Source organism: Podarcis gaigeae (assembly GCF_964106915.1).
Source record: "Podarcis gaigeae genome assembly, chromosome: 1".
Classification (NCBI taxonomy): Eukaryota; Metazoa; Chordata; class Lepidosauria; order Squamata; family Lacertidae; genus Podarcis; species Podarcis gaigeae.
Genome location: NC_139678.1, coordinates 96,268,049 through 96,280,388, shown reverse-complemented (window position 1 = coordinate 96,280,388; position 12,340 = coordinate 96,268,049). Strand labels below are relative to the sequence as shown.

The 12,340-nt window shown below is 39.1% G+C and overlaps 1 protein-coding gene across 13 annotated transcripts in view; it reads left to right on the top strand.

The window, feature by feature from the left end:
• NCKAP5 (NCK associated protein 5) overlaps positions 1–12,340 on the top strand; it is a 610,895-nt gene that overhangs the window by 396,629 nt on the left and 201,926 nt on the right. The window contains exons 1-2 of one of the 13 annotated variants that reach the window (XM_083703005.1): positions 11,305–11,487; positions 12,282–12,320. The exons of 11 other annotated variants lie outside the window; for them this stretch is intronic. The gene's annotated coding sequence lies outside the window, so the exon portion shown is untranslated. Of the gene's footprint in view, positions 1–11,301; positions 11,488–12,281; positions 12,321–12,340 lie in introns of those variants that run through there. One more of the 13 variants, XM_083703006.1, reaches the window with a different exon arrangement.

The window sequence follows — 12,340 nt, the reverse complement described above, 5'->3', positions numbered from 1 at the left end:
GTTCTTTATCTTTGCCAATGGTTTAGTTAATACATCTGCTACATTTTCTTCACTTGGTACATAAGTACATGTGATTATATTGTCTTGTACACAGCAACGTACATTTTGGTATTTTACAGAGATATGTTGGAACGTGATTTGAAACCCTCTGTTTTACTTAAGGTGATACAAGCCTGATTATCAATGTAAACTTGTACTGGTTCTCCACAATTTACATTTAAATCTGCTAACAAATGCTTGAAATAAATCACCTCTTTGCACAATTCACTCAATGCGGCGTACTCGGATTCCGTTGATGACACACTTACAACGTCTTGCTTACGTGACCGCCAGCTGATTAAAGCTCCACCGACCATTATGACTAGTCCTGTGACAGATTTTCTATCTGGCAAATTTCCCCAGTCACTATCACAGAAGCAACTCAACATTTCATCCTCTGAAGAATTTAATTGTAACATATAGCCAATTGTCTGTTTGAGGTATCTCAGAACTTGTTTTACCCCTTTCCAGGTATTTAGTGTGGGTTTTGAGACCAATCTACTCAATATGCCTACTGCATAGCTAATATCAGGTCTGGACCACTGTGCTAGATACAATAAACTTCCAATTACAGAATGATATACATCAGGATGTTCAAATTCAGGACTCTCATCTGTATGAAGTGTTTTTATGAAACCTGGATCCATAGGCACCACTGCCCCTTTGCAATCCTGCATCCTGTATGTAGTCAGTAGTTGTTTAACTTTGTTCTGCTGACTAATTAGGCAGCTGCCATCTTGGGCCCAGCACACTTCCAACCCTAGATATGTCCTAACCGGACCTAAGTCTCGTCATAATCCTTTCCAGGCCTCTGAGAGTATCCTTGAGCCACTAAACGAGCTTTGTATTTGTACTTTCCTGTCACCAGAGGTTTAAGTTTGTACACCCACCTGCAGCCTACAATCTTTGCCCCCTCAGGCGCTGCTACTGGTGTAAAGACCTTGTGCTCATTCAGAGAGGACATCTCTTCCTCCATTGCCTGTTTCCAGAGCTCTGCCTCCTCTTTTGGTAACTTTAACACCTCCTGGAAACTCTTGGGCTCTGCAATTACACTAAACACATTTGCAGTATCTGGAGAAAAACGCACTGGAGGCACTCCTTTGTTTTGTCTTTTAGACCTTCTGGGAGAAAATTTTTCTTCTGACCCACTTTCCTCCTCAGAACTACGACCTCTCTTTTGTTGCTTAGCAACTGGTCTCTGGCTAATTCCACTTTCTTGAGAGCTCTTATCTGAACTTTCCTCCCCCTCAGACTCTGATTCTCTATGTTTACCTTCAGAGTCATGAAGCTCCTGGGAAGGTTCAAACCAAACCTCAGTGTTGGCATGTAGTCTCTCCCAACCACTATGTTCACAAAAACTGGCATTCCTGGAGATCACAATGCCATTTGTCCCTTCAGCAAAGCGGAAACCTTTTCCCAGCTCCTGGTAGCCCACAAACACTAACTGTTTGGTCTTAGGATCTCCCTTCTTTCTCATTTGTTTTGGAATTAATACCCAGGCTTTTGATCCAAACACATGCAAATGGTCAATTTTGGGTTTTTTTTCTGAAACAATTTAAAGTACGGAGTTGTACCTATTGTTTGATGAAAGAGCCTATTTTGGAGATAACACGCGGTGAGCATGCTCTCCCCCCAATAAGACACGGGCAAATCAGCATCATCAAGCATGGCAAACATCATATTTTGTAAAGATCTGTGTTTTCGCTCTGCAACGCCATTCTCCTCTGGGGAAAAAGCATTCGTTTTTCTATGCCCAATGCCACGCTTTTGTAACCAATCTCTAAAAGCATTTGACATAAATTCACCACCTCTGTCCGTCTGAATCCTTCTGAGTTTAAGGGACAGAAATCTTTCCACAGATGCCACCCAGCCTTTAAACTTAGTGAACACGTCACCCTTATTCTTCATGGGAAAAACCCAAGAGTAACGTGTGGCGTCATCCACAATTGTTAATGAAAAACGCGATCCACCCCTGCTTACAGGAAATGGACCAATTACGTCCATGTGAACCAGCTGTAGTGGTGACTCACTAACTCTGTCACTTCTGGGGTAAGAGACTCTGTGGGTTTTAACCTTTTTACAAACATTACAATCAAGGTACTTGTTACAACTCTTTAAATTACCCCCATCAGCCAATTCAGCCATTTTTAGTACACTTTTCCAGCAAGCATGCCCCATTTTCCTATGCAGTAAGTGCACACAGTTGTCATGTATAGCTTTGTTATTCACTGCAGGCTGAGATTTACTGACTACTGCTGCAACTTGAGATCCTGCTTTAAGCCAAAACAAGCCTCCCTCTGACTTAGCAGTGCCTAAAATCTCACCAGCCTTCTTAATAATGCAACTGTCTCCTTCAAAATACACTTTAATCCCAGCTTTTAGCAAACAATCTACAGACATCAGATTGCTCCTTAATGAAGGCACATAAAGTACATTTTGCAGGCATTCACGAAGACAAGGAACAAAAACTGCACCCCCCGAAATCACTTCAGAAGTACTTCCGTCTGCTAGGGCTACCTGGCTGCGCTGTGCTGAGTTCTTGGAAACAAACAATTCATCTGAATTTACGATGTGCCGAGATGCGCCCGAATCAACCACCCAGACAGCTTGTTTCTCATCAGCAATCTTGACCTCGGCGGTCACCAGCTGAGCCGACTGTTTTCGTTTGAAGAATTTCTTTTTACGCTGCTGCTGCTGCTGCTGATCTCGTCTCTGCTCTTGCACCGGCCACTGAGACTTGACCAACTCTGGACATTGTCGTTTTAGATGCGCTGAAGACCCACATCGGAAACAATGCCTAACAGCAAACGCTGACTCCTCACCGGTATGCTGCTTTTGCTTCACCACTGGCACGGCATGAGAACTCCTTCCAAACCGCCCGCCTGTAGAAGCCTCTGCAGCAAACAACCTTTCTTGCCTCTTCTGCCATTCTTCAATCAAACGCCCAGTAACATAACTGACTGATAAATCACGCTCCTGTATGCCTTCTAGAGACAAAACTAAATTATCCCAGCTTTCCGGGAGAGAACTCAAAATAATAGCCACCTTCTCCTGCTGGTCTAACGCACAGTCTTTTGCCTGTAGCGCAGTAAACTTTAACTGTAAACTGTGTAGGTGTTCTTGCATTGTAACCCCAGGCTGTAACATTGCCTTGTACAATGCCTTGCGAATGAACAGCTTGGAAACCGCTGTCTCACGCACATGGAGTTCTTTAAGTGCTTGCCACACACCTCTAGCTGTCTTGATTCCCCTCACATAGGGCAACTGGGAATCTTCCAGCCCCAAGACAATTGTGGCCCTTGCTCTTTGGTCTTTATCAAGGTCTTCATCATCAGGCTTCTCAGGAAACTTACTCACCACTTGCCAGAGACGATCCCTCTGCAGCACTGCCTGCATGCGTTCCGACCACAGCAAGTAATTGGAGTCATTCAGATGCTCAAAAGCCATCTGAACTGGTTGAGAGGCCATCTTGAGAGCGATGTCCCTGGAACCCGGAACCGGCTACTCACGACCACCGAGAGAGAAAACAGGAACCACAGCACCCAGCACTCGCACGCTGCAACTGTTGTCCTTGTGTCCACTGCGTCACCAGTTCACAGCAGTCAGGAACCAGCCAGTGTCCATCTGCTGCACCAACAGGAACAACAACTTCTGGAACTACTGGAACCAACACCGTTGATGCTGACACCACCACAACTCAGACTGGCAGCACAATACCCATAACCTCTTGGAACTTTGAAGTGCCAGGCATAGCTCTAATGGCTTTAGCCCAAGCGTAGCAGAGTTTTCCTGCACAGCGAAGAAGCTAGTTGAGGTGGAAATGACTTGTCAGCTAGACTCAGAATAACTATTTACAGGACTTATTAAAAGGAAAAATAAAACCAGCAGAGTTTCTGTATACAAAACAAAGCAAAATAAATCCTTTCTTTCTCTCTCTCTCTCTCAACCAAACACAGCACTTCTACTCCTAACACACCCTCCTAACACAAACTGTGCTAGCATTCCTAGATAACAGAGTTGAGTGCTGGTCGTTAACCAATCAGAGTAAGTAGCTTCTAGGTCAAGCAGACCTTGGCTTTCTGCCAAGAGTAAATTGACACTGCCTTGAGTTAATTGTGTGAAGCCAGAATCTGTAAGTTTTCATGAGAATCAATTAACAGAAACTGAACACTTTTGTTCTTCCTATACAGACAGTACACACATTTAACTTGCACAATTTCAGGGTGGAGATGCTCTCATTAGATCTTGCTCACAGTTTCAAGTGGGCAATGTGCAAATACTATCATAAGATGTTGTGGGAAGTCATATTGTCTCGTGAGAGTTCTATAAGTGTGTGCATAGAGAGATGTGATTTCAGCAGAAAACTGAAAATTAAGATAGCATCTATTTTAAGAGCAGTTGTAGGTTGCACTCTGTTAAGTAAAATACAACAAAATACATTTGTTGTACACTTCAACTCATTTGTGGCAGCTAAAAGTCACTTAGTCTCAGAGCAAGAAAGTTCTAACACCAACAAAGCCCAAACAGAACCACAGTTGACACATGCAGAGATAGAAAAGGCCTGTTCTCCCTAGAAGCAGGAAAGAACTTCCAGGGTGGGAATCTGGGAGAAGAAATGGAAGCTCTCAGGTGAGAGCTGGGAAGGTCCATTTCCTTTTGGGTGAAATATGGGTTAAGATCTATCTCTGATAAAGGTCTCTGTATTTTACTTCTTTCTCTCTCTCCCCCCCCCATTTTCTTTGTTTTCTCTTGCTCTTTCTTGCTTCTTTCTTCTCTATTTTTATTTAGATTAGTTTGCTTTTTATTGTGTTCTATGCTGAAAACTTTCAGTAAAAATTCAGATTAAAAAAGAAAAGAAAAGAAGGCCATCTACAAATGTGGCATAAATCTAATGGTTCCCAAACTTTTTTTTACTTATAGACGACTTGAAAATTGCAGACAGTCTTGGTGGACCACTTAATGATTTTTCTCTGTGTTATAGCAATTGTAATTCCATAGAGTTCAAACTGTAATAAACACAAAACAAGGAGTAAAAGAAACAATAAAAATACAATTAAAAATCAATATGAATATCCAATGCAATGAACCATCGCCAATCACAAATCAATAGACACACCTGAATGAACCACAGTTTAGGAACCCCTGCTGTGCAACATCTGGAAAAGAATGCGTAAAAATTCCAAGTATGTTTAAATGAGAGAAAAAGAATATCAAGGTATATAAACTATATACACTGGTGGAAATATGAAAATCCACATGATTTCTTCATTGGCGCACATCGTTTTTCAACTTTGAAAAGATGAGCTCTCTGGGAAATTCTCGTAAATGATCACAGAATAGTTCATTTTAAAATGGAAATGAAGGCACAGGTTAATGCAATTATTTTTTTCTTTTTCTTACAAACTTACTGGAATTTGAATAACACCATTATATAAGATACATTACATACTCCGGGAAAAGATCACACTTGTTTGGTAATTGTAATCTGAATTGGAGGTATAAAGGCAAGGCATCTCAGCTGGAATTCCAGTAGTGCATTTCAGTGTGCAAGCTGCAGAGGGTATACAAGCTGTGACTAATTTAAATTTAATACAGAAGACCTAATTTAATAGAAACTGATCTGGAGGATCAATGGGATGCTTATACAATTACAAAGTTGTACTTCAAGGTCTAGTTTGTTTACCAGATGAAAAACTCTAGAATAATAAAACGACCGGTACCACCTGTAATAGATAGGCCTCATCATCATCAATAATAATAATTAATTTTATTATATTAATTGGATTTCTTATCCATTATTCACCATAAGGATTCAACGCATGTTGCAACAATATAAAAACACTACTGAATCAGTTGAAAACAACTTACAATCCAGAGAATAGGGATATAGAGGAGCATACATATGTATTTGTGTGGGCAGATAGATAGATAGATTTCAAATGGAACTGAATCATATGGGAAAAGTGAAGGTGATAGTCAGATTAAAGGAACGTAGAGATTGAGTCAGTCCTGTAGTTCCTGTGGACAAACCTGACATAATAAGTTGGGACAGTGCTTTTTTTCTAGACAAATAGGTGCCGGTACTATTCATGAAGTTGTTACAGTAAGTGCCACACTTTTTAACAGCAAAAAAAGATGTGCCAGTACTGCATATCCTTGAGCATCCCCTGAAAAAAAGCACTGAGTTTGGACCCAAATGCTATGAAGAAAGCAGTGGAACATGTCCAATTGACGATTGTATAAATCACTTTTTTATTTCTTTTATTGATGTCATTGGATTGATCCAAAGAGCCACTTGTGTGGACAGAAGGCACATTGATGGAGAAGGTCTCCAATTTCCACCAGTGCCTGTCCACCTGAGCCTCTTATCCCATGTTGCTTTTTGGAATAGGTTTTTGGCTTCAGTGAAAATAACTATTCAAGAAAATCCCACTGCACAACCCTACTTGCAATTCTTGGACCTGAGTTGGGCAGAACCAAAATGCAACTCTACTTATATTCACTTGTACATCAGTGATTTTCAATAGGAGTGAAAAAGGGAAGTGAAATTTCAGAGAAAGTTATGTAAACAATTTATAATATAATATAATATAATAATAATATAAAACAATTTTGTTATGCGTGCCTAAGACAATGTTTGGTCTTCATGCCTTTTACATTTCCCCTTCTTCGATTTTGCAGTTAGTCTCCTTGTTTTGTATCTATTGAAATATGCGATAATAATTTTTTATCTTAAACAAAGTTCCGAGAAGGCTACTGGAAGTGGCAGCAGTCTTTGCTGCTGCTAACTCAAGATGGAATATCAATTACTCAATCAAAATAAAATGATTGTTTAATTGATATTTCATCTTGAGTTGGCAGGAGCAAATACTTCAATCCAAGTGTTCTGTTTTCATTAGACTTTGAGCACCATGACATTTTAAAAAATAAAATATTACTCATAGAATCTTAGACTCAAATTATTTATAAGTAGTTGTGCTCAGTCTGTTTTTTGTGAATAAATACAAGAAAAACTATTATCATATCCTATACTTTGTTCTCCATGTTTCTGCAATTTGTATACCTCTTGGAATTCTAGAATTAGTCAATATGATAATTTAATTAATTGTGGATATACTTTCATTGTCTTATTCTCAATTGCTGAGTATTAGAAGATCTGTTGTATCATTTTAAAGATACAACTGCTGCCTAACAGGACACAGATAATTAAGCCCATAGAGATGGTTGCTCACCAAGCTGTCCAGTTTTGTTGTGTGGTTAGATAGTGCAAATGAGGCTCTCCCCCCCCCCCCTGTAGCTCTCTCCTACTACCTCCCTGTTCTTGATTTACCTTATCAGTTGCCTGGATTTTCACACCACTAATATAATGGTGACATCAAAATGACAACACTATCCTCATTACCCCAGAAATTTTCCTATTTATCCAGCCCTGCTTCTTCAGCTGCCTGTCTGATAAATTCAATATAGATTCTTCATTGCCATCTCAGACTCAACATGAGTCCTTGTCTTTGTCCTCTCTTACGTTCTCAGCACTGCACTCATCTGGGCACATATTCCTTCTGTATTTACATTTGCCTCCATCTCTTCTTCTCCTGCTCCTCCTTTCATTGCTTTCCATGTGCAAGGGTTTTGATGGTAAGTTTATTGGTGCTTGGACTTGCTTTTCTCTTGGTCGTTTGTGAAACACCACACACGGTTATTGGTACTGTGTAGCTAACGTTTACAATAATATTTTCTCGTTGTGTATCTGCAACAAAACTTAGCTCAAGTGCAGATGTTTCTTCTGTATACATTGTGTTACATAAAACTGTCTTCTATGAATTATAACAAAAGGAAGACATTGAAGGAGAGTCCCTCATTATTTTCCTATCCTCTTTCAACTTGGCCCTTAAGACTTAGCTGTTTCTGGATTTAATTAGAAACATGAAACCTTCTGTCACCTCCCACCCTATTGGTTTTCTCCTCATTTCTACCCTCCCCGCAGGCCTGCACAGTTACATTTTTTATTCTTTCAGGACTCGTAGGAAATGCTTGCACAATACCAGATAGATATTCACATGTGACCATCGCACATGAGTCTTTTATGCTTTGGATGCACATACTTCACTTGGAAGGTCAGAGAGTTTTGCCACACCTAATTATTAATTGAACAGGTTAGAATGAGGCATATTAAATGAGGGAGAGGGTCCTTTTTTTCTTAACTGATCTAGTGTAGTTTTGTAAAGTTCCTTAATTTGAAACTTTATTTTATTCGTTTGACACAAAAAATGACAATGTTCACATGACTCCATACTTTTGAAGTAACTATTTATTTGCCAACACTTAAAAACTGATGCTGTAGTCAGTGAGGCATCATTCCCCCCCCCAAAAAAACTGTTCTTCACTCCATTTGCAAGTTTACAAACCATAGTAGTAATGAACTATGGTCAAATTACATTTGTCAGATAAATGAACAAAGTAGAATTAGTGATGGATCATCCTTGCCTTTTTTATTGTGTTTGCTCACATTACTAATTTGCAAAATTCAATAATTCACAATGAACTTCCTGGTAATATGTGTGAATTAAAGATGTTCTTTTATACTACTATTCACAGGGGTGCCATAGAGATTAATTGAGGGCAAATCTGTCATCAGCTACATATACCACTTCTATTGCCTTTGGTTGTCTGAATGTCTCACTAAAGGAGAATTTATCCTTCATTTCGGAAGCACTTTGAAATTCTTCTATTTAAAAGGAAAGAAATATCAATAGAGTTTGTGGGGGGGATAGATAACAGATCCTGAAGTCTGTTTGTCTGTCTGCCGTGGACAAAACTTGGACAGTTCAGAAAACACTCATTCTAATACCCTCATCCATATATGACCACAATATTATTTTGCCACTGATTTGATATTTTAATTGATTTCTGTGACGGTTTTCTATACATATTTGTTTTATAACGTGTTTAAGTTTTGAACAGATGGGTAAACATATAAGAAATCTCCCCCCCCCTTTTTTTAAAGGCAGTACGTTGTATATGTTCTAAGGACTGTCTTGGGACTTAATGGTCTATGAATAATACCAATTTGTGAGGATGATCCAAGTTCAAATGAGTGCTAATTGCATTCTGTTCTCCTTTTCTTCCACCTGATCACTTTATTTAGTTCTTTCTGCACAACTTCCATTACCCTTCATTATATGTCCTATGGCAGCACTACAACCTGCTTCAATTCTGGTTTTATGTTTATTCTGCTTTGTTACTTATGGTTATTACTAAAATGTTCTTTTGCAGACTTGAATGTACTAGTGCTATTGTAGGAGTTTGGGGGATGCCTATTGAACCAAAATCCTCAGGTTTCAGTAATTACATTTGTGAAACCATACACTGTGGACAAAACCCTAAGAAAGTCTAAATTTTACACCACCTCCAGGATCTCCAGAGGATGGCCTGAAGGAACATCTCCTGCAGTGATGGGACTGTAGCTTAGTGGTAGAGCACATCCTTGGCATCTTTTCTTACAAGTATCCAGTAACAGGTGATATAAAAGACCTTCTCTTCTTTAAACACAGGAGACCCGCTGCAAGTCAGAGTAGACAATTTTGATTTAGATGGATAAATAGTCTGATCCAGTTTCTCTCAATAAAATTTGCAAAAAAAAAAAAATCTAATGCTTTACTTTTTGTCCATACCCTATGTGCATGTCTTCCCAAATGAGCACAACATCTTACAGCATTTAAAGTAATATTTTTCTACATTGCTGAATCAGCATTAAAGATAATCCAACCTCTACAGATGCTTTCAATAAAAATAACTACAACAAAGCCTACATTTAGTTTTCTGTTATAGCAACACTTCCTAATAGCTGGATTAGTTTTTCACACTGTCTCTAGAAATTGTTGTTTTGCCATAAGGTGGGATCTGATCTGTACATTCAACAAAGAGCAGTCTAGTTCGAGGCTAAAATCGATCTCTGAAAAGACATTAAAGAAAATGAGTTTCTGAGGTGTTGTGGTTGTTTTTGTAATAGTGAGCAAAACTCACAATTTTCTGTTGTCAAAAACTTGTAACATGCAATACTGTTCTGAGAGTTAGTGCCATACACTTATTTAACTTGGTGTTTTACAAATGGGTTCTTGGCTTCAATCTAGAATATTGATTCAAGAGTTTATAATAACCTAAAACAATTACTACCTGTTCTTTCTTGCAAATGCAATTTCAGATTAAAACAAATCTGGATGCATCACGCAATCACTAAAATCAAGACACATAGTTAAAACCAGCCAGTTAAAATAGAGATAAGCACTGGTGTTTATTATTTGTACATGGATATCTGCATTGAAGGGGGTTAGACTATATCACACTTGGGATCCTTTCCAACTCTACTGTTTTGTGATTCTATGACCTATGTTTCTGCTATCACTTGAATCAGGGATGAGAAACCCGTGGCCTTCTAGATATTGATGAACTACATTTGCCATTATCCCTGATGACTAGCTAATTGAGAGTCCGACAATAGATAGAGATCCCAGTTTCTCAACCCTTGACTTCTATTAATGGAAATAAAGGAAGCTTCATATCTACTTAAAATGATGTACAGATGTTAGTGGCTCCAACACTGAAATTTGTGGGGCCAACAATGGGTTTGCAGCCAGGCTGTACTTACATGACGGTATAATTCATGTGAATGCTATGCATACTTACATAATGGCACCAGCACTTTTTGGAGCTAATTCCATACCTCTGTTTGTCAGAACAGCTTTCGTTTGGATTTGCCAGCTCAAATAAATAATGTTTCACCAGCAGTGCTGGTGCCAGACTATTTTGCACTCTAGGCAAGCCTAACTACTTGCACACGCACCCCCCCCCCCAAAAAAAAAAGAAAATTGGTAACTTCAATTTTCAAAAGCAAATGTCTGGCAGAAAAAAAATGAAAAACACAAAACTTCAAACTGCTAAAATTATTGTAAATTGCAAGAATAAGTAACATAACCCTCATTGCACTTCAAAAATAATAAATTTCTTCATAAAATAAAAGCAAAATATTATCAGAACTTTATAACAAAAACTAACCTGTATAAAGCTGTGCCCCTCGGTCTGTACCCTTGGCAGCTGCTTGCTTGGCCTCATGATAGCATTAGCCATGTCAGTGTGACAGAAAGCTCAGCTAGGCCAGAGTTTGTTGGTGCAGTGCAGTGGAATTCCACCAGGGGGCTGGGCCGGGGCTTCTCTCTGATTAGCTGTGGGTACAGCTGGCCAAGGGCAGGTGGAAACAGCACTTTTGGAGGGAAAAAGGAAAGGCATTTGGAGGGTTTGGTTCTGGTCAGGAGGATAGCTCCTGAGCTTTGTGTGTAAAATCCACTCTTGAGGAAAACACGTAGAGGTTGAAAGACAGTGATGGGTGTCTTTTAAGAGTATTCAGACAAGAGAAAAGTAGGAAGCTGAACTGGAGACAGGAAAAGTGGAAGTGTGAGGAAACACTCTTACTTGGGCCTCATTTCAGTCAGAAAGGGAGTGAGTTTCTGGAAACAGCAGAATTCCCAACCAGTTAGGAGGGGTGTGGTAATCCCCTGGATCCTGTTATATTATTAGAGGAGCCTCAGGATTGTGATTTATAGAAGGATTGGAGACTAACAGAAATCACCACCTTGTTTAAGAACCAAAGTATTAAGATGGGACACCAATAAGTTTAAAGAACTGAAGTGAAAAGAAGCTGTGCAGTTTATCATCTTGTTTCAAAGCCTATAATGTCCACTGAATTTAATATAAATAAGTTTACTGAAATAATTTTATCTCCTGACACATCCTTAGTTTTACAAAAATAAACCCTTTCACTGTTTAACTCCCGTAAGTTTCCAAGAGTCAAAGTTTTCTTCATAAAAAACCAAACACAGTAGTTAAGAGGGGCTTTGCCTCAGTCAGCTACAAGCTTGATAAGGTTAAGGTGCTACCATGCTTGAACTGACTCTTGTTTTAATGTGCCTTTTAAGCCTCTAAAATAGTATTACTGTGCTATTGGAAAATCAGCATATAATTACGGTTTAATACAAGTTTGTGAAGCCACATGCAGAAGTATGCTCCATGGTATTTTATTTTATTTTATGGAGGGTATATTAGGGAAGAAAAAGATTTGGAATGAGAAAGGGCTCTGAATAAAGTCAAGATATAAAACACAAATGATTCCAATCTGCTGCTGAGAAACTGTTCTCCTGTCTGAACTGAAGATGATACTTGGTTTATTTTTGTTCACATTTGGTCAACAGATGGTATAACTGTACTAGCTGCATTCGGGCGGATGAAAAGTATGCATATCGTAAATAAT